The sequence below is a fragment of the Salvelinus namaycush genome, chromosome 10 (genome assembly GCF_016432855.1).
Source record: "Salvelinus namaycush isolate Seneca chromosome 10, SaNama_1.0, whole genome shotgun sequence".
NCBI classification, from domain to species: Eukaryota; Metazoa; Chordata; class Actinopteri; order Salmoniformes; family Salmonidae; genus Salvelinus; species Salvelinus namaycush.
Genome location: NC_052316.1, coordinates 29,865,186 through 29,889,444, shown reverse-complemented (window position 1 = coordinate 29,889,444; position 24,259 = coordinate 29,865,186).

Below are 24,259 nucleotides of genomic sequence, written 5' to 3'. Positions count from 1 at the left end.
AGGCCAATGGGTTCTACAACTGATTCAAGTAAACTCAGCAAAAAAAGAAACGTCTCATTTTCAGGACCCTGTCTTTCAAAAACAATTAGTAAAAATCCAAATAACTTCACAGATCTTCATTGTAAATGGTTTAACCTTTTCTCAATAGGGGGTGCTGTTTTCACTTTGTAAAAATTTCGTTCCCAAATTAAACAGCCTCGTACTCAATTCTTGCTCGTACAATATGCATATTATTATTACTATTGGATAGAAAACACTCTCTAGTTTCTAAAACCGTTTGAATTATATCTGTGAGTAAAACAGAACTCATTTGGCAGCAAACTTCCTGACAGGAAGTGGAAAATCTGAAATCGATGCTCTCTTCTAGGGGCTGCCTATAAAGGTCCTTGATATTTATTAGATTACATGCACTTCATACGTCTTCCACTAGATGTCGACAGGCAGTGAGAGAAGAAATTGAGTGTGTAACTTGATCTGGGCTCGAATAAATGCTCTTTGTATGACGTGTCACCAGTTTCCTGTTTTCTGGAGAGCGCGCGAAGGGACCTGGTTTTGCCTTCTGTACAGCTGTCGTTATAGACGACTAATATCTCCGGCTTTGATTTTATTTGATACATGTGACAATATCATCGTAAAGTATGTTTTTTCAATATAGTTTCATTAGATTGTTGAAATTTTTTCGGGACGTTAGGCGTGTTGCGTTGTCTGCGTTTGTTCACGAAGGAGAGCTTAGCGCCACTTTGCTAGCTTTCCGTGCTAATTGACTGGAGAAGAGGACATTCTAAATCCAAACAACGATTGTTCCCGACAAAGGACCCCTTGTACAACATTCTGATGAAAGATCATCAAAAGTAGGACCCATTTTATGATGTTATTTCATATATCTGTCGAACATGTTGTAATAGTAGGTTGCGGCCAGAGTTTGGGCACGCTCTCGCCATAACGTAAACTGCATATCGTAATGAAGTTATTTTTAGAATTCTAACACGGCGATTGCATTAAGAACTAGTGTATCTATCATTTCCTATACAACATGTATTTTTTAGTTATGTTTATGAATAGTTATTTGGTCAGAATATGTGAGTGCCAGAAAAATATCCGGACGTTGTGGGAAAAAGATGCTACGTTAGCACAATGTATAACCACTGATTTCAGCTCTAAATATGCACATTTTCGAACAAAACATAAGTGTATGTATAACCTGATGTTATAGGACTGTCATCTGATGAAGCTTATCAAGGTTAGTCAAAAATTATATATCTTTTGCTGGTTTGTTACGATCGCTAACCTTTGCTGCTGGGGAATGGCTTGTGTTTCTGGCTATTGTGGTAAGCTAATATAATGCTATATTGTGTTTTCGCTGTAAAACACTTAAGAAATCGGAAATATTGGCTGGAATCACAAGATGCCTGTCTTTCATTTGCTGTACACCATGTATTTTTCAGAAATGTTTTATGATGAGTATTTAGGTATTTGACGTTGGTGTCTGTAATTACTCTGGCTGCTTCGGTGCCATTTCTGACGGTAGCTGTGATGGTAGCTGCAATGTAAAACTGATTTATAGCTGAAATATGCACATTTTTCGAACAAAACATAGATTTATTGAATAACATGTTATAAGACTGTCATCTGATGAAGTTGTTTCTTGGTTAGTTTGGTTGGTTCTTGGTTAGTTAGGTTGGCTTTGTGCATGCTACCTGTGCTGTGAAAAATGTCTGTCCTTATTTGTATTTGGTGGTGAGCTAACATAAATATACGTGGTGTTTTCGCTGTAAAACATTTAAAAAATCGGACATGTTGGCTGGATTCACAAGATGTTTATCTTTCAAATGTTGTATTGGACTTGTTAATGTGTGAAAGTTAAATATTTCTAAAAAATATATTTTGAATTTTGCGCCCTGCACTTGAAGTGGCTGTTGTCATATTGTGCCCGGCTTCGGGCTTGCAGCCATAAGAAGTTAAACACTGTTTCCATGATTGTTCAATGAACCATAAACAATTAATGAACATGCACCTGTGGAACGGTCGTCAAGACACTAACAGCTTACAGACGGTAGACAATTTAGGTCACAGTTAGGAAAACTTAGGACACTAAAGAGGCCTTTCTACTGACTCTGAAAAACACCAAAAGAAAAATGCCCAGGGTCCCTGCTCATCTGCGTGAATGTGCCTTATGCATGCTGCAAGGAGGCATGAGGACTGCAGATGTGGCCAGGGCAATAAATTGCAATGTCCGTACTGTGAGACACATAAGACAGCGCTACAGGGAGACAGGATCCTTGCAGTGGCAGACCATGTTTGACCTCTCTTGGATAGGGGGCAGTATTTTGAATTTTGGATGAATGAGGTGCCCAATGTAAACTGCCTGTTACTCAGGCCCAGAAGCTAGGATATGCATATGCATGGTAGTATTGGATAGAAAACACTCTAAAGTTTCCAAAACTGTTCAAATAATGTCTGTGGGTATAACAGAACTGATATGGCAGGCGAAAACCTGAGGAAAATCCTTCCAGGAAGTGGCATTCTTTTGAATTGAGTGTTTTTCCATTGAAAGCCTATCCACCATATAAATGGATGGGACCTAGATTGCAGTTCCTATGGCTTCCACTAGATGTCAACAGTCTTTAGACATTGTTTCAGGCTTTTATTCTGAAAATGAGTAAGAATGGCAACATTTTCTGAGTGGTTGGTCGAATGAACCAGAGCTTTTTACGCGCGTGACCGAGAGCGCACCCTCCGTTCTTTTTCCTTTGTATTGTCCGGTTGAAATATTATTGATTATAAAGACAATAGACAACCTGATGATTAATAAAAAACATAGTTTGACATGTTTCGACGAACTTTACCTATTTGGATCTATTCGTCTGCCTGTTGTGACCGCCTTTGAGCTAGTGGATTACTGAACAAAACTCTCCAACAAAACTGAGTTTTTTGGATATAAAGAGGGACTTTATGGAACAAAACGAACATTTATTGTGTAACATGGAGTCTTGTGAGTGCAACCATATGAAGATCAACAAAGGTATGTGATTAATGTGTTCAACCTTCCAAAGTTCTCCCATGTCACCCCGCTCTTCCGCGCACTCCACTGGCTTCCAGTCAAAGCTTGCATCATCTTCAAGACCCTGGTGCTTGCCTATGGAGCATCAAGGGGAACTTCCCCTCCTTACCTTCAGGCTATGCTCAAACCCTACATCCCATCCAAGAGGCATTGGTAACAACCTGGTAGCAGCCTGGCAGCAACATGGTAACAACCTGGTAGAAACCTGGTAACAACAGTCAATCAAGTGGGTCTGAGAGCTCCTCTTCAGGAAAATGACACTAACAGCCAGCTGCAGAGAGAGAGAGAGACAGAGAGTCACCGGAACGTTTTGATGAATAAACTTTGTCTGACACTATGATGGGAGCTGACCTTTCTAAGATGAAAGACTTGGAAAAGACGGAGATGGAGAGCGAGACGGGACTCCGAGCTACGGGACTCCAAGCTATGGACCTCCGCGGGGGAGGTCTGAGTGACAGACAGAGAGAGTCTGTGGAGAGCGAGAGAGAGAGAGAGAGTCTGTGGTGCGCGAGAGAGAGAGGGAGAGAGACAGAGAGAATCTGTGGAGAGCAAGAGAGAGAGAGAGAGGGTGGTGGGTGTATAGAGTGTAGAGAGCGTAGAGGTCCTTTTGAAATATTATCATTTTAATACAGTATCAATAAGTAACATAGCACTTGTTTGAATTGTTGCACTGTCAAAGAATAAACCCTGTGGTGCAGTGTCAGAGAGAGAGAGAGTATCAGAGAAAATAAGTCTCATCTGTGTGTGGCATATGTCACTGTGACACTTAACATCAGTCGCTCAGACAGCTGTCTCAGAACTGCACTGTAACAGATAGGGAAGAGACAGACAGAGACAGAGGGAGGGAGGGAGGGAGGGAGGGAGGGAGGGAGGGAGGGAGGGACACACATATACGCCCAGGCCGTAAGCAGGCAAACAGGCCCAACCCCCACTCTTACACTAGCCCAAGCCAATGGCACGTACCAGATGCTCAGCAGGCTCTGCTCACACTTACTAGTCTGAGACCAAATCACACGAATAAACAACACTGGACACTTTATGGAACACAAAGCCTTCCCTATCTCATCCTGGAATATCCAAGGCCTGAGGTCATCTGCCTTTGGCCTAAAGAGCAGGAACCTGGACTTCACCAAATAAATCAGAAATACAGACATTGTCATCCTCCAAGAAAGATGGTATAGAGGAGATGGACCCACTGGTTTCCCTTTAGGTTACAGAGAGCTGGTAGTCCCATCCACCAAACTACCAGGAATAAAACAGGCAAGGGACTCAGGGGGTGTGCAAATTTGGTATAGAGCAGACCTAACTCACCTTAGTAAATTAATCAAAACATGAACATTTTACATCTAGAAATTCAAAAAATGTATCTCAACAGAGAAAAATGTCTTCCTATGTGCTAGCTATATCCCCCCCACTAGAATCCCCATACTTTATTGAAGACAGCTTCTCCATCCTGGAGGGGGAAATCAATCATTTTGAGGCCCAGGGACATGTACTAGTCTGTGGCGACCTAAATGCCAGAACTGGACAAGAACCTGACACCCTCAGCACACAGTGAGACAAACACCTACCTGGAGGAGACAGCATTCCCTGGCTTCGAGGGGAATCCTACGGTAGGTACACCTAAAGCTCATCTCTTGGCAGTAGTACTGTAGACTACTATATCACTGACCTCAACCCAGAGTCTCTCAGAGCTTTCACAGTCAGCTCACTGACACCCTTATCAGATCACAGCAAAATCACAGTCTACTTGAACAGAGCAATACTCAATCATCAAAGGCATCAAAGCCAAAGGAACTGAATAATATTAAGAAATGCTATAGATGGAAGGAAAGTAGTATGAAAACCTACCAAAAAACAACTAGGCAACAACAAATTCAATCCCTTTTAGACAACTTCCTGGACAAAATGTTCCACTGTAATAGTGAAGGTGTAAACTTGGCAGTAGAAAATCTAAACAGTATATTTGACCTCTCAGCTTCCCTATCAAATCTAAAAATGTCAAGCAGAAAACCTAAGAAAATTAACAACAATGACAAATGGTTTGATGAAGAATGCAAAAACCTAAGAAGGAAATTGAGAAACCTATCCAACCAAAAACATAGAGACCCAGAAAATCTGAGCCTACGCCATCACTAAGGTGAATCACTAAAACAATACAGAAATACACTGTGGAAAAAGAAGGAACAGCACGTCAGAAATCAGCTCAATGTAATTGAAGAATCCATTGACTCTAATCACTTCTGGGAACATTGGAAAACACTAACCAAACAACAACACGAAGAGTTATCTATCCAAAACGGAGATGTATGGATTAACCACTTCTCCAATATTTTTGACCCTATAACAAAGAACAAAGAACAAACAGCAAAAACATGAACATGATCAAACACAAATCTTAGAATAAACTATTAAAGACTACCAGAACCCACTGGATTCTCCAATTAAAATAAATGACCTACAGGACAAAATACAAACCCTCCAACCCAAAAAGACCTGTGGTGTTGATGGTATCCTAAATTAAATGATAAAATATACAGACCACAAATTCCAATTGGCTATACTTAAACTCTTTAACATCAGCCTTAGCTCTGGCATCTTCCCCAATATTTGGAACCAAGGACTGATCACCCCAATCCACAAAAGTGGAGACAAATTTGACCTCAATAACTACCGTGGGATATGCGTCAACAGCATCGTTGGGAAAATCCTCTGCATAATCATTAACAGCAGACTAGTACATTTCCTCAGTGAAAACAATGTACTGAGCAAATGTCAAATTGGCTTTTTACTAAATTACCGTACGACAGACCACGTATTCACCCTGCACATCCCTTCACACCTTAATTGACAAACAAACAAACCAAAACAAAGGCAAAGTCTTCTCATGCTTTGTTGATTTCAAAAAAGCTTTTGACTCAATTTGGCATGAGGGTCTGCTATACAAATTGATGGAAAGTGGTTTTGGGGGAAAAACATACAACATTATAAAATCCATGTACACAAACAACAAGTGTGTGATTAAAATTTGCAAGAAATACACACATTTCTTTTTACCGGGCCGTGGGGTGTGACAGGGATGCAGCTTAAGCCCCACCCTCTTCAACATATATATCAATGAATTGGTGAGGGCACTAAAACAGTCTGCAGCACCCAGCCTCACCCTACTAGAATCCGAAGTCAAATGTCTACTGTTTGCTGATGATCTGGTGCTTCTGTCACCAACCAAGGAGGACCTACAGCAGCACCTAGATCTACTGCACAGATTCTGTCAGACCTGGGCCCTGACAGTAAATCTCAGTAAGACAAAAATAATGGTGTTCCAAAAAGGTCCAGTCGCCAGGACCACAAACACAAATTCCATCTAGAGCACACAAAAAACGATACATACCTCGGCCTAAACATCAGCGCCACAGGTAACTTCCACAAAGCTGTGAACGATCTGAGAGACAATGCAAGAAGGGCCTTCAATGCCATCAAAGGGAACATCAAATTCGACATATCAATTAGGTCCACTCACCAACCAAGCTTCACAAAATGGGACAAACACCAAATTGAGACTCTACATGCAAAATTCAGCAAAAATTTCCTCAGTGTACAACGTAAAACACCAAATAATGCATGCAGAGCAGAATTAGGCCGATACCCGATGATTATCAAAATCCAGAAAAGGGCTGGTGAAGAGAGAGAGAGAGAGAGAAACTTTGGCAGAAAGAGAGTAACACTCAGTTCCATACTGACTCACAATCTTGATTCAGAACAGAGCTCCTGTAACCTTATTCACCCTCTTTTCCTACTTCCCTCCTCCTACTCTCCTCCTCTCTATCCCTACTTCCCTATCCTCCTGCTAGTCCCTCCACTGAGAGAGAGGGAGGTGCGCCATCTGACGTAGGACAGTGGGGGTGGGATCAATTCAAATTTCAAAAAGTCAATTCAGACAGTGAATGAAGGTGGGAAATCCCTTTCTGAATTTATTGAATAGAAAACTGGATTGACTCCAACCCTGAACCCAACTCCTACACAGACTGTCTGTCTGTCTGTATCTAAGTCTGACTGCATATCATAAATCCATAGAGTAGATGAAACAGCTCCAGCAGCACATGACTCACACACTTCATATCTAAAAAAGTATGTTTTATTGTCACATACACCGGATATGTGCAGTGAAATGTGTTGATTTACAGGGTCAGCCATAGAAGTACGGTGCCCCGGAGCAGATTTTTCACCCTAGGTATTCAAAGCAGCAGCCTTTTGGTTACTGCCCAACGCTTTAACAGCTAGGCTACCGGCTGCCCCATCTATCTATCAGGCCTTTTATGTTGTCTCCGTTGTTTGTTGTTTGATGTGGTTCTCTGCTAAACTGCCTTATTTGCAGACGTGTGTGTGTGTGTGTGTGTGTGTGTGTGTGTGTGTGTGTGTGTGTGTGTGTGTGTGTGTGTGTGTGTGTGTGTGTGTGTGTGTGCGTGTGCGTGTGCGTGTGTGTGTGTTGGCCTCATTCAGCTGCCACTCATCTAGCTCTAGGAGACACACAGGAGAGTGGCAGAGCAGGAGAGGAAGGGTAGAGAGGGAGAGGAGGAGAGGAGGAGTGGGAAGACTAGAGAGAGAGATGAACACACACACTAGGCCAGGAGGCATGGGCTGTCTAGCTGACTACCAGCCTCTGGATCCCCTCGTCTGTAAGCAGCGCCACAGCCGGCCGTTTGTCAAGGTTTAGCTGCCGAGCTCTCTCTCTCTCTCTTCAATTCAAAGGTCTTTTTTGACATGGGAAACGTATGTTTACATTGCCAAAGCAAGTGAAATAGATAATAAACAACAGTGAAATAAACAATATAAAATAAAATGAACAATAAACATTACACTCACAAATGTTCCAAGGGAATAGAGACATTTCACATGTCATATTATGGCTATATATAGTGTTGTAACTATGTGCAAATAGTTATAGTAGAAAAGGGAAAATAAATAAACATAAATATGAGTTGTATTTACAATGGTGGTTGTTCTTCACTGGTTGCCCTTGTGGCAACAGGTCACAAATCTTGGTGTTGTGATGGCACACTGGTATTTAACTCAGATATGGGAGTTTTGTGGGCAGTTTTTTTGTTAATTCTTTCACTTGTTGTTTTCTCGTGATTTGGTTGGGTCTCTCTTTCTGTGTGTGTGTGTGTGTGTGTGTGTGTGTGTGTGTGTGTGTGTGTGTGTGTGTGTGTGTGTGTGTGTGTGTGTGTGTGTGTGTGTGTGTGTGTGTGTGTGTGTGTGTGTAGCTGCTGGGTCTGTCTGAGAGAGTAGGGTTTGGGAATCACTTAACTTCTTTCACTAGCTGTTATGTCTGGATCAGCCAGAGGGGGAGAGGGACACACAGGGAGAGAGAGAAGGATCTGAAGAGACTCTGAGAGGATTGTCTCTCTTGCTCTCAGATACAAACACACACACAAGACACTGTCAAAATGCTTTCAGTTGCTGTGGGTTTTGTACACAAAAACTCAAACACAGGATGCAGTCAACAGCAGTATCATAGCAACCATGTAATGGAGGATGCAGACTATGTGTCCGTGTGCGTGTATCTTTTAGTGATGGCTGTAAACAATGTGGAAAAGGTCATTCAGCTCGGTATGAATAGCAGGTACTGTAGTGATATTTGTCACACTTCAGTCTGATTGGCTATTGAGTTTCAGCCTTCTTGATTTTTATATTGTTTTCTGGCTACAACACAACCTCCAAAGAAAATGGAGACATTTGACTAATAAGGTGCTTTGAAGGTGTTTCACACGGAGTGTGTGTGTGTGTTTGTGTGTGTGTGTGTGTATAATTTCCCATCATGTGTTGCAGGGTGAAAAGCTCTTGATGGGGTATGATATGATTCATCCTTCTGACAACATAATCTAATATTAACTCCTTCTGAACACTGGCTCAGTTGGCTGCCACAGAGATTACATCCCAAATGGCACCCTATTCCTTTTATAGTGCACTACTTTTGACCAGGACCCATAGGGCTCTGGTCAAAAGTAGTGCACTATATAGGAAATAAGATTCCATTTGGGACACACATAGACAGTCCATGGTATTTACATACACATACAGGGTTGAATCATAATATACCACAGTATATATCTGTCTCTCTCTCTCTCTGAGTACATTCAACAGTCCATTCCAACCCGCTCTGGTTTATAGATGCAGCCACAACAACCAAGCAACCGTGGTACGACTGGTAATGATCCATGGAAAACATAGGTCTCTCTCCTCTCTCTACCATTTTTCTCTCTCTCCCTCACGTTTTTATGTCAGTCCATCTTCATATGGTTGACAGTAAGTATTGCTCTGTAGAGAGATATTACTGAACTATACTGGTTGCTCTTGCCGTGAATATAATTAAACATTCTATTAAATAAGAAATAACAGCATGGATACTGTTAAAACCTACTATATAAATATCCCTGGGCTCCTCTATCTGTATAGAATAGCTCAGTGGGTAAGAGCAACGTGATGGCAACGCCAGGGTTGTGGGTTTGATTCCCAGAAAGGCCATAGTGAAGAGAGGGCTTTGTCTGTATGTCAGTCATGGACTCCCTCCTCTCTCTCTTACACACAGACAGATTTCCCCTCTCCTTTGAAGAGAGTGCTATATGTGATGATACAGTCTCTTCTCTGGAAAAGAGGATTGAAGTGTGGAGAGAAAACCCTCTCCTCCTGACCCATCTCTCTCCTTCCCAGTAGCAGTGTGTGGCTAAAATCACTGGGGAAGAAGAATGCATATTACAACCTATATGTTGTGATTATTGCTTTGTCTGCTCTATAACCTGTTAGTTCATATGCCTTGACACCGTGATATATAGGCCTAAAGGCTGAGCCAATAAGAAGACACAGTGGAAGAATACATTCAACATCACCTTTGTTTCATCACAAAACCGGAGAGCAACATCTGTCCACTAAACATATTGCAAGTAACAAACAGTTACATGACCTACAGCGTGGTCAAGCAAGTTAATGTTTTCGACATTTCCGGACTACTAAAGGTACCGCAAGTTTCAAAGAAAACAGGCGCTGCCTCCACTATTTCAACTTCAACATTAACTTCAACATTTCAACATAATTTCATCACCCATGCTTAGACTAATACAGTGATAATTGAAAGATACCAGTTCAATCTACGTAAGCTAAGTATGATGTGGCTGTCCATGGCACTGATTTCTCTGTGTGTGTGTGTGTGTGTGTGTGTGTGTGTGTGTGTGTGTGTGTGTGTGTGTGTGTGTGTGTGTGTGTGTGTGTGTGTGTGTGTGTGTGTGTGTGTGTGTGTGTGTGTGTGTGTGTGTGTGTGTGTGTGTGCTCGCTAGCCTAACTTCCTTTCATGGACAACAATGTGCCAGGTAAAACATTAATCTACTACATGTTGAACTTCCATCCTCTCAAGGCAAGGGCACAATGTCTGAATTCATGGTTGGATCAGAATCACCGTTATACAGTTTTTTACAATCACTCTGGCACTAATTTCGGAACCTTGATGTCATTTTTCAAAACTCTAGACACAAAACTCACAACCAATGATCAAAATGCACATTTTTCAAAACTCTAACACTTTTTCCAATTGCTTGGATACAATACACATAAAGCTAAGATCATTTGTTCATTGAACTAAAATCACCTGTTCAAAATGACACAACTTAACATCAAAGTATTACCATTTCAAAATGCAATTCACACATTACATCTGAGATGACTGTCTATTCATTTCATTACAGTGATCTAACTATCAATTGATACAACTGCTCAAAATGATAAGTAACTGTTGCATTACTCTTAATGCATAGTTTTATGGAAACTGACGAACAATATTCCATGTTTAGATCATGAAAGTTTCAGGATAACGAGATCCATTGACACCAATTACCGTAGAACATGAACCAATTGGACTAAATTATCTATGGATGTAATATTTCATCATCATTCTTTATCAGACACTGTTTCTATGGTCTCATGTACCACTTTTCCAGACCATGTTTTCAGATTTGACATTACTATACACTCACCGGCCACTTTATTAGGTACACATATCTAGTACTGGGTAGGACCCCTTTTTGCCTCCACAACAGCCTGAATTATTCATGGTGTTGTACGTTAAGAGATGCCCTTCTGCACACCACTGTTTTAAACAGCTGTTATTTAAGTATATGTGGCCTTTCTGTTAGCTTGAATGAGTCTGGACATTCTCCTCTGACCTCTCTCATTAACAAGGTGTTTTTGCCCACAGAACTGCCGCTCACTGAATGTGTGTTGTTTATCTCACCATTCTCTGTAAACAATGCGAATTGAAGGACATTTATGAAACACAGAGAGACAAAAGATACATTCATTTGCATGTTTTTGTATTTATTCTTGGTCCATTTTTTGGGGAAGCCAGAATTTCTCCTGAAAGTGTCTCTACCTCTACCTCTACACACACACAAAATCCTGGCTGCCATTGTGTCAGACACTAAACAGATTCCTCCTCTTAATCTTCTCTCCTCCCTCATCTCTTCTCTCCTCTTTCTCTCCTGCTCAACTAGCTCTTACAGTCTCACGTCAGAATTAGACGTTCATCCATGTTTCTCAAACGTCAAAGTTGTTGCAAATGTCAAATTTCTAAGTGTTTAAGGTTAAGTTTAGGCATTAACTCTGAATGGTTAAGGTAAGTGTTAAGGTTTGGGATAGGCTTAAAACAAAAGTATCAAAAACACCTTTCTATCACTGGATTCAAACTTGCAACCAGAGGCAGATGCTTACACCCATCCGCCATCCCCATCCAAGGTAAGATCACTCACTGTTGCCCCTAGTGGCCAGTTTCCATGTCATCTGGATGGATGTCAAATATTGACTTGTATCATGGGTGACCTGGCTGCTCCTGTCACCGTCTCTATTCTCATCTGTTAACCTGCTATTAGCAAGTCTAATGTATTATATTTTATTTATTTATTTAACCTTTATTTAACTAGGCAAGTCAGTTAAGAACCAATTCTTATTTACAATGACGGCCTAGGAACAGTGGGTTAACTGCCTTGTTCAGGGGCAGAACGACAGATTTTTACCATGTCAGCTCAGGGATTCAATCTAGAAACCTTTCAGTGACTGGCCCAACGCTCTAACCACTAGGCTACCTGCCGCCCCAATGTAAGGGTATTCTAGTGTGAGGATTCATGAGATTCAGAGTATGTGTGTGTGTGTGTGTGTGTGTGTGTGTGTGTGTGTGTGTGTGTGTGTGTGTGTGTGTGTGTGTGTGTGTGTGTGTGTGTGTGTGTGTGTGTGTGTGTGTGTGTGTGTGTGTATGAGTGTGTGTGTGTGTGTGTGTGAGCGTGTATGTGTGTGTGTGTGCGTGTATGTGCGTGTGTGAGCGTGCATACGTACATTCATGTGTATGTTTGTGTGTGTGTGTGTGTGTGTGTGTGTGTGTGTGTGTGTGTGTGTGTGTGTGTGTGTGTGTGTGTGTGTGTGTGTGTGTGTGTGTGTGTGTGTGTGTGTGTGTGTGTATGTGTGTGTGTGTGTATGCGTGTGTGTGTGTGTGCGTGTATGTGTGCGTGTATGTGCGTGTATGTGCGTGTGTGAGCGTGCATACGTACATTCATGTGTATGTTTGTGTGTGTGTGTGTGTGTGTGTGTGTGTGTGTGTGTGTGTGTGTGTGTGTGTGTGTGTGTGTGTGTGTGTGTGTGTGTGTGTGTGTGTGTGCGTGTATGTGCGTGTGTGAGCGTGCATACGTACATTCATGTGTATGTTTGTGTGTGTCTGTGTGTGCCTGTTCATTTGTGTCGGGGTGTGTGTGTGTGTGTGTGTGTGTGTGTGTGTGTGTGTGTGTGTGTGTGTGTGTGTGTGTGTGTGTGTGTGTGTGTGTGTGTGTGTGTGTGTGTGTGTGTGTGCGTGTATGTGCGTGTGTGAGCGTGCATACGTACATTCATGTGTATGTTTGTGTGTGTCTGTGTGTGCCTGTTCATTTGTGTCGGGGGGTGTGTGTGTGTGTGTGTGTGTGTGTGTGTGTGTGTGTGTGTGTGTGTGTGTGTGTGTGTGTGTGTGTGTGTGTGTGTGTGTGTGTGTGTGTGTGTGGTTATTTAGCTGCCTGATTCCCTCTTTCTGCTTTCCAGGCACTTTGACAATGTTTTCCTCAAGCTCCATTACTCCACTTACAGAGATGGGGAGAGGAGGGGGGTGGGATGAGAATCACATCAGGGGGTAGATTTAAATCAAATCAAATCAAATTATATTTGTCACATACACATGGTTAGCAGATGTTAATGCGAGTGTAGCGAAATGCTTGTGCTTCTAGTTCCGACAATGCAGTAATAACCAACGAGTAATTCTAACCTAACAATTTCACAACAACTACCTTAAACACACAAGTGTAAAGGGATGAAGAATATGTACATAAAGATATATGAATGAGTGATGGTACAGAACGGCATAGGCAAGATGCAGTAGATGGTATCGAGGATAGTATATACATACAGTATGAGATTAGTAATGTAGGTTATGTAAACATTATATTAAGTGGCATTGTTTAAAGTGGCTAGTGATACATTTTTTACATCAATTTTTCCATTATTAAAGTGGCTGGAGTTGAGTCAGTATGTTGGCAGCAGCCACTCAATGTTAGTGGTGGCTGTTTAACAGTCTGTAGGCAAGATGCAGTAGATGGTATAGTGTACAGTCTATACATATGAGATGAGTAATGTAGGGTATGTAAACATAAAGTGGCATAGTTTAAAGTGGCTAGTGATACATGTATTACATAAAGATGGCAAGATGCAGTGGATGATATACAGTACAGTATATACATATACCTATGAGATGAGTAATGTAGGGTATGTAAACATTATATTAAGTGGCATTGTTTAAAGTGGCTAGTGATACATTTTTACATCATTTCCATCAATTACCATTATTAAAGTGGCTGGAGTTGAGTCAGTATGTTGGCAGCAGCCACTCAATGTTAGTGGTGGCTGTTTAACAGTCTGTAGGCAAGATGCAGTAGATGGTATAGTGTACAGTCTATACATATGAGATGAGTAATGTAGGGTATGTAAACATAAAGTGGCATAGTTTAAAGTGGCTAGTGATACATGTATTACATAAAGATGGCAAGATGCAGTGGATGATATACAGTACAGTATATACATATACCTATGAGATGAGTAATGTAGGGTATGTAAACATTATATTAAGTGGCATTGTTTAAAGTGGCTAGTGATACATTTTTACATCATTTCCATCAATTACCATTATTAAAGTGGCTGGAGTTGAGTCAGTATGTTGGCAGCGGCCACTAAATGTTAGTGGTGGCTGTTTAACAGTCTGATGGCCTTGAGATAGAAGCTGTTTTTCAGTCTCTCGGTCCCTGCTTTGATGCACCTGTACTGACCTCGCCTTCTGGATGATAGCGGGGTGAACAGGCAGTGGCTCGGGTGGTTGTTGTCCTTGATGATCTTTATGGCCTTCCTGTGACATCGGGTGGTGTAGGTGTCCTGGAGGGCAGGTAGTTTGCCCCCGGTGATGCGTTGTGCAGACCTCACTACCCTCTGGAGAGCCTTACGGTTGTGGGCGGAGCAGTTGCCGTACCAGGCGGTGATACAGCCCGACAGGATGCTCTCGATTGTGCATCTGTAGAAGTTTGTGAGTGCTTTTGGTGACAAGCCGAATTTCTTCAGCCTCCTGAGGTTGAAGAGGCGCTGCTGCGCCTTCTTCACAACGCTGTCTGTGTGGGTGGACCAATTCAGTTAGTCCGTGATGTGTACACCGAGGAACTTAAAACTTTCCACCTTCTCCACTACTGTCCCGTCGATGTGGATAGGGGGGTGCTCCCTCTGCTGTTTCCTGAAGTCCAGAATCATCTCCTTTGTTTTGTTGACGTTGAGTGTGAGGTTATTTTCCTGACACCACACTCCGAGGGCCCTCACCTCCTCCCTGTAGGCCGTCTCGTCGTTGTTGGTAATCAAGCCTACCACTGTAGTGTCGTCCGCAAACTTGATGATTGAGTTGGAGGCGTGCATGGCCACGCAGTCGTGGGTGAACAGGGAGTACAGGAGAGGGCTCAGAACGCACCCTTGTGGGGCCCCAGTGTTGAGGATCAGCGGGGTGGAGATGTTGTTACCTACCCTCACCACCTGGGGGCGGCCCGTCAGGAAGTCCAGGACCCAGTTGCACAGGGCGGGGTCGAGACCCAGGGTCTCGAGCTTGATGACGAGTTTGGAGGGTACTATGGTGTTAAATGCTGAGCTGTAGTCGATGAACAGCATTCTCACATAGGTATTCCTCTTGTCCAGATGGGTTAGGGCAGTGTGCAGTGTGGTTGCGATTGCGTCGTCTGCGGACCTATTGGGTCGGTAAGCAAATTGGAGTGGGTCTAGGGTGTCAGGTAGGGTGGAGGTGATATGGTCCTTGACTAGTCTCTCAAAGCACTTCATGATGACGGAAGTGAGTGCTACGGGGCGGTAGTCGTTTAGCTCAGTTACCTTAGCTTTCTTGGGAACAGGAACAATGGTGGCCCTATTGAAGCATGTGGGAACAGCAGACTGGGATAAGGATTGATTGAATATGTCCTTAAACACACCAGCCAGCTGGTCTGCGCATGCTCTGAGGACGCGGCTAGGGATGCCGTCTGGGCATGCAGCCTTGCGAGGGTTAACACGTTTAAATGTTTTACTCACGTCGGCTGCAGTGAAGGAGAGTCCGCAGGTTTTGGTAGCGGGCCGTGTCAGTGGCACTGTATTGTCCTCAAAGCGAGCAAAGAAGTTGTTTAGTCTGTCTGGGAGCAAGACATCCTGGTCCGCGACCGGGCTGGTTTTCTTTTTGTAATCCGTGATTGACTGTAGACCCTGCCACATACCTCTTGTGTCTGAGCCGTTGAATTGTGACTCTACTTTGTCTCTATACTGACGCTTAGCTTGTTTGATTGCCTTGCGGAGGGAATAGCTACACTGTTTGGATTCGGTCATGTTTCCGGTCACCTTGCCCTGGTTAAAAGCAGTGGTTCACGCGAATGCTGCCATCAATCCACCGTTTCTGGTTTGGGAATGTTTTAATAGTTGATGCATTTGCTAATAAACTCGCTCACCGAATCAGCGTATTCGTCAATGTTGTTGTTTGACACAATGCGGAACATATCCCAATCCATGTGATCGAAGCAATCTTGAAGCGTGGAATCAGATTGGTCGGACCAGCGTTGAACAGACCTGAGCGAGGGAGCTTCCTGTTTTAGTCTCTGTCTGTAGGCAGGGAGCAACAAAATGGAGTCGTGGTCAGCTTTTCCGAAAGGTGGGCGGTGGAGGGCCTTATATGCATCTCGGAAGTTAGAATAACAATGATCTAGGGTTTTACCAGCCCTGGTAGCACAATCGATATGCTGATAGAATTTAGGGAGTCTTGTTTTCAGATTAGCCTTGTTAAAATCCCCAGCTACAATGAATGCAGCCTCAGGATATGTGGTTTCCAGTTTACATAGAGTCAAATAAAGTTCGTTCAGGGCCATCGATGTGTCTGCTTGGGGGGGAATATATGCGGCTGTGATTATAATCGAAGAGAATTCTCTTGGTAGATAATGCGGTCGACATTTGATTGTGAGGAATTCTGAGAGTCAGGTGAACAGAAGGACTTGAGTTCCTGTATGTTGTTATGATCACACCACGTCTCGTTAATCATAAGGCATACCGCCCCGCCATTCTTCTTACCAGAAAGATGCTTGTTTCTGTCGGCGCGATGCGTTAAGAAACCAGGTGGCTGTACCGACTCCGATAGCGTGTCTCGAGTGAGCCATGTTTCCGTGAAGCAAAGAACGTTACAGTCTCTTATGTCTCTCTGGAATGCTACCCTTGCTCGGATTTCATCAACCTTGTTGTCAAGAGACTGGACATTGGCAAGTAGTATGCTCAGGAGCGGTGCGCGATGTGCCCGTCTCCGGAGCCTGACCAGAAGACCGCTTCGTCTGCCCCTTTTACAGCGTCGTTGTTTTGGTTCACCGGCTGGGATCCGATCCGTTGTCCTGGGTGGTTGGCAAAACAGAGGATCCGCTTTGGGAAAGTCGTATTCCTGGTCGTAATGATGGTGAGTTGACTTTGCTCTTATATCCAGTAGTTCCTCCCGACTGTATGTAATAAAACCTAAGATTACCTGGGGTACCAATGTAAGAAATAACACGTAAAAAAACAAAATACTGCATAGTTTCCTAGGAACGCGAAGCGAGGCGGCCATCTCTGTCGGCGCCGGAAGGAGTCATTTATGTATGAAGGTCAGGGAAATAGGGGGACGGAAAGGTCTTAAAGGGGGTAGGTAGAGAATGAGGGTTAGATCTGGAAGAAGGGTTAACAATTAGAGGAAGGGGCAAAGGGGCAAAAGAAAGGAAGAAGAGAGGAAAAGGGGGAAAGGAAGGGGAGTGTAACGGTCGTCGTAATGTGGAAGAGAGGAGGACCAAATCGCAGCGTGGTATGTATCCATATTTATTTGAATACTCTTCAAAACGAACAAAACAATAAACAGAACGAAACCAACGACGCTACAATCCTGAACATGTGAACATAGAAAAAACAATGAACGCACGAACAGGAACAATCACCCACAAACAAACCTTGAAAAACAGCCTATCTTAATATGGTTCCCAATCAGAGACAATGACAAACACCTGCCTCTGATTGAGAACCATATTAGGCCAAACAATAAACCCAACATAGAAACACAAAACATAGAATGCCCACCCAGCTCACGTCCTGACCAACTAAACAAAGACTAAATAAAGGAAATAAGGTCAGGAACGTGACAGGGAGAGGAAGAGGGAGAAAGGAAGGGGAGAGGAAGAGGGGGAAAGGAAGGGGAGAGGAAGAGGGGGAAAGGAAGAGGAGAGGAGGTTGGATTCGAAAGAATGGTTAGCGGAAGATAATGGTTGAGGGGGGAGAGGATGAAGCGAGAGGAAATGGGATAGGGGGTAGGGACAGAGAGGCGATCCAAGGGGAGTAAAGGGTGGGAAGAGGGATTAGGGTGGATAAGGGGAAAGAGGGAAAATGGATGAAAAGAGGGAAGGGGAATGTCTAGAGGGCTTGGTTGGAGGGGGAGGGGATGGAAGGGGGTGTAAAGAAAATGGAGAAGAGAGTGGGGGGGTGAAGGGACTATAAAGGTAGGAGGGGAGAGAAAGATTGTGAGGGGGTGGTTAAGGGGGGATGGAAGAACAGGGGGGGTTGGGGAACGAAGAGCATGTAGGGGGCTGTTGGGAAACGGGGTCTCCTGCCAACTTGCCTGTTTAGCAAACATGATTTGCATAGAACTGATGCGGTGAAGTTCTGTGTCATAGTAATTAGCATACATTTGCATCAAATGTATCTGCGTCCCAATCTTTGCTGCAATTCTATCTGATGCACAAAATAAATCAACAAACACACTGATGCATCCAAACATACTGATACACACGGACAAAACACACACACACACACACACATATGGACAGACACACACACACACACAGCGCAAACAAACAAAAGATAACTAATGTAAGATATATTGTGTTCGTAAAATGTATATAGTATGTATAAGCTGGAAATAGAAGCCTAGGTGTTGTTGTTCATTAGTTTACTCCAATTAGGGGAGGGGTGGTAGGGTTAGCGGAAAATAATAAAGAAGGGAAATATATTTAAAATATGATATATATTTACAAAAAAAGGTATACACAAAGACAACTGAGCTGGGACTGGGTTTGGTTCGGGTGAGCCTGCGTGTGCATCTGCGCACGCGCGTGTGTGTGTACATAGTAGGGCAACAGTAATCTTTGGAGGTCATGTGTGTTTGCAAAGTGAGACTGGGCTTTTCTCATGACACACATTGATGCTTCACACTGATCGCACACACACACACAATATGTGTTAGCCCACTGAGCTATAGCCTGCCATTAGATTAGGGAGCTAACAAAGTTCTACAGGTCTTAGGTATGAGTTCTTCACCAATCCCCCTCCACTACACACACACACACACACACACACACACACACACACACACACACACACACACACACACACACACACACACACACACACACACACACACACACACACACACACACACACACACTTCCAAGGGCAAACTGGTAACTTGGCTCATTAATTCAATGAAATATAAAGAAGAGAAAAATAAGAAGAGAGGGAGATTCCTCCACTAATCACTTCATCTGATCAATCACAACTACAGAGCTTGAAATAACACACATCCTGCTCCGAGGCACCAACCATTGATCAAACCATTTTGTGTGTGTGTGTGTGTGTGTGTGTGTGTGTGTGTGTGTGTGTGTGTGTGTGTGTGTGTGTGTGTGTGTGTGTGTGTGTGTGTGTGTGTGTGTGTGTGTGTGTGTGTGTGTGTACATGGGAGCACAAGCATCAACCCTCTGGAGCTTTTATTCTGTCTTTATTATGTGACTGTGGGAGAGAGAGATGGTGCAGTGGGGAAGGAATAAAAATATATCTCTGGACTAAACATTCTTCCTCAAACTCATTCTTCCTCTCTGATCAGGAATTGATTAACACATAAGAGGTCAGTTGAGTGAATCCTTTGACCAGTCAGTCACAATAATCATTCAATGTCTATCTTGTGGTGCTGGGAATATGGACACTCATTGTCATTGGACAGCTCTCCCTGTTTTCGAATTTCTGATTGGTTGTTAAACCTGTGTGAGGGGGTCCCCTCCATTGCCGTTGCGTTACAATAATACAGTTGAAGTCGGAAGTTTACATACACTTAGGTTGGAGTCATTAAAACTCGTTTTTCAACCACTCCACACATTTCTTGTTAACAAACTATCGTTTTGGCAAGTCAGTTAGGACTGTAACGGTCGTCGTGATCCTCCTCCTCGGACGAGGAGGAGAGGCGAGAAGGATCAGACCAATATGCGGAGTGGTTTGTGTCCATGATTATTTATTAACAAAAATAACCGGAACACTAATGAAACAAAATGACAAAAGAGAAACGAACCGACAAACAGTCCCGTGTGGCACGAATACAGACACGAGATACAAACACCCACAAAACACACGTGAATCCCAGGCTGCCTAAGTATGATTCTCAATCAGGGACAACGATTGACAGCTGTCTCTGATTGAGAATCATACCCGGCCGAACACAGAAAATAACACATCGACAACCCACCCCAACTCACGCCCTGACCAACTAAATAAATACAAGAAAAAGGAAAAACAGGTCAGGAACGTGACATAACCCCCCCCTTAAGGTGCGAACTCCGGGCGCACCAGCATAAAGTCTAGGGGAGGGTCTGGGTGGGCGTCTGTCCACGGTGGCGGCTCTGGCGCTGGTCGTGGTCCCCACCCCACCATAGTCAAACCCCGCTTCCTTGGCCTCCTCCCAATGGCCACCCTCCAAATTAACCCCACTGGATTAAGGGGCAGCACCGGACTGAGGGGCAACACCGGAATGAGGGGCAGCACCAGAATGAGGGGCAGCACCGGAATGAGGGGCAACACCGGAATGAGGGGCAACACCGGAATGAGGGGCGGATCCTGGCTGGCTGGCTCTGGCGGATCCTGGCTGGCTGGCTCTGGCGGATCCTGGCTGGCTAGCTCTGGCGGATCCTGGCTGGACGGCTCTGGCAGCTCCTGGCTGGACGGCTCTGGCAGCTCCTGGCTGGACGGCTCTGGCAGCTCCTGGCTGGACGGCTCTGGCAGCTCCTGGCTGGACGGCTCTGGCTGGTCCTGGCTGGACGGCTCTGGCTGGTCCTGGCTGGACGGCTCTGGCTGGTCCTGGCTGGACGGCTCTGTACAGACGGGCAGCTCTGACGGCTCGGAACAGACGGACAGCGCTGGGAAGGCAGGCAGTTCAGACAGCGCTGGGAAGGCGGGCAGTTCAGACACTGGCTGCGCTGGAGAGGAGGAAGGCTCTGACAGCGCTGGACAGGTGGGAGCAGCTGGAGAGAGAACCCAGAGAGACAGCCTGGTGCGGGGGGCTGCCACCGGTGGACTGGTACGTGGAGGTGGCACCGGGTATACCGGACCGTGAAGGAGGACACGCGCTCTTGAGCACCGAGCCTGCCCAACCTTACCAGGTTGAATGGTCCCCGTAGCCCTGCCAGTGCGGCGAGGTGGAATAGCCCGCACTGGGCTATGCTGGCGAACCGGGGACACCATCTGTAAGGCTGGTGCCATGTATGCCGGCCCGAGGAGACGCACTGGTGGCCAGATGCGTTGGGCCGGCTTCATGACATCCGGCTCGATGCCCAACCTAGCCCTACCAGTGCGGCGAGGTGGAATAGCCCGCACTGGGCTAAGCACGCGTACTGGGGACACCGTGCGCTTTACAGCATAACACGGTGTCTGACCAGTACGACTCCCTCTCACTCCACGGTAAGCACGGGGAGTTGGCTCAGGTATCCTACCCGGCTTTGCCACACTCCGCGTGTGCCCCCCCCCAAGAAATTTTTGGGTCTGACTCTCGGGCTCCCAACCGCGTCGCCGCGCTGCCTCCTCATACCAGCGCTTCTCTGCCTTCGCTGCCTCCAACTCCGCCTTGGGACGGCGATATTCCCCTGGCTGAGCCCAGGGTCCTTTGCCGTCCAGGATCTCCTCCCAAGTCCACGAGTCCTGTGTCCTCGGTCTCTGCTGCTGTTGTTGCCGCCCTTCTCCACTCCGCTTGGTCCTGTGGTGGTGGGTGTTTCTGTAACGGTCGTCGTAATCCTCCTCCTCGGACGAGGAGGAGAGGCGAGAAGGATCAGACCAATATGCGGAGTGGTTTGTGTCCATGATTATTTATTAACAAAAATAACCGGAACACTAATGAAACAAAATGACAAAAGAGAAACGAACCGACAAACAGTCCCGTGTGGCACGAATACAGACACGAGATACAAACACCCACAAAACACACGTGAATCCCAGGCTGCCTAAGTATGATTCTCAATCAGGGACAACGATTGACAGCTGTCTCTGATTGAGAATCATACCCGGCCGAACACAGAAAATAACACATTGACAACCCACCCCAACTCACGCCCTGACCAACTAAATAAATACAAGAAAAAGGAAAAACAGGTCAGGAACGTGACAAGGACATCTACTTTGTGCATGACACAAGTAATTTTTCCAACAATTGTTTACAGACAGATTATTTAACTTATAATTCACTGTATCACAATTCCAGTGGGTTAGAAGTTTACATACACTAAATTGACTGTGCTTTTAAACAGCTTGGAAAATTCCAGAAAATGATGTCATGGCTTTAGAAGCTTCTAATAGGCTAATTGACATAATTTGAGTGAATTGGAGGTGTACCTGTGGATGTATTTCAAGGCCTACCTTCAAACTCAGTGCCTCTTTGCTTGACATCATGGGAAAATCAAAAGAAATCAGCCAAGACCTCAGAAAAAAAATTGTAGACCTCCGCAAGTCTGGTTCATCCTTGGGAGCAATTTCCAAACGCCTGAAGGTACCATGTTCATCTGTACAAACAATAGTAAGCAAGTATAAACACCATGGGAACACGCAGCCGTCGTCCCGCTCAGGAAGGAGACGCGTTCTGTCTTCTAGAGATGAGCGTACTTTGGTGTGAAAAGTGCAAATCAATCCCAGAACAACAGCAAAGGACCTTGTGAAGATGCAGGAGGAAACAGGTACAAAAGTATCTATATCCACAGTAAAACGAGGCCTATATCGACATAACCTGATCGGCCGCTCAGCAAGGAAGGAGCCACTGCTCCAAAACCGCCATATTAAAGCCAGACTACGGTTTGAAACCGCACATGGGGACAAAGATCGAACTTTTTGGAGAAATGTCCTCTGGTCAGATGAAACCGAAATAGAACTGTTTGGCCATAATGACCATCATTATGTTTGGAGGAAAAAGGGGGATGCTTGCAAGCCGAAGAACACCATCCCAACCGTGAAGCACGGGGGTGGCAGCATCATGTTGTGGGGGTGCTTTGCTGCAGGAGGGACTGGTGCACTTTACAAAATAGATGGCAACATGAGAAAGGACAATTATGTGGATATATTGAAGCAACATCTCAAGACATCAGTCAGGAAGTTACAGCTTGGTCGCAAATGGGTCTTCCAAATGGACAATGACCCCAAGCATACTTCCAAAGTTGTGGCAAAATGGCTTAAGGACAACAAAGTCAATGTATTGGAGTGGCCATCACAAAGCCCTAACCTCAATCCCATAGAACATTTGTGGGCAGAACTGAAAACGCGTATGCGAGCAAGGAGGCCTACAAACCTGACTCAGTTACACCAGCTCTGTCAGGAGGAATAGGCCAAAATTCACCCAACTTATTGTGGGAAGCTTGTGGAAGGCTACCCGAAACGTTTGACCCAAGTTAAACAATTTAAAGGCAATGCTACCAAATACTAATTGAGTGTATGTAAACTTCTGACCCACTGGGAATGTGATGAAAGAAATAAAAGCTGAAATAAATCATTCTCTCAACTATTATTCTGACATTTCACATTCTTAAAATAAAGTGGTGATCCTAACTGACCTAAGACAGGGCATTTTTACTAGGATTAAATGTCAGGAATTGTGAAGAACTGAGTTTAAATGTATTTGGCTAAGGTGTATGTAAACTTCCGACTTCAACTGTACATCTGCATTAGCCTAATTAGTCATTCATACAGCTCAACTGCATATTCAAATCACTACGGCAGAGATCCCAGAGAGAGAAGATGGAGGTGGAGAGAAAGAGGGAGGAGGAGGAAAACGGGATGAAGGGGGGAGAACTCACTTGGTTCCCATGAGAACAGTCCCACATGGAGAAAGCTAGATAGAAAGCTTTGGGGAGGGTTAGTTAGGGTGGTTAAATGAACCACATTCACATGATGAGTAATCTTTATTGAGACATTAGAAGACTTGCTTTTGCCACATTGGGCTAAAATAGTCTTGAGGTAGGCAGATGACCCATGTTTGAATCCCACCCATCGCACATTATAATGTCATAAAGGCAACATTTATCCTTCAAATGTCCAGATAAAATCAGTCACATCACAAACCCATTAAGGGCTTGTGTGTGTGTGTGTGTGTGTGTGTTCCTCTGTTTCAGCAAGAGAGCAGCTCCAGACTTAATCAGGCTGTTAATTAGTGTGTTTTACAATCTACATCTAATGAGGCTGGTCTGTCTGTTACAGTGAAGCAGTAGGCACACACACATTCAATACTTTCTATGTTCTGCTTTAGAAGGCTTGGAGTTCAGTTTCTAAACCTTTATTCAACAA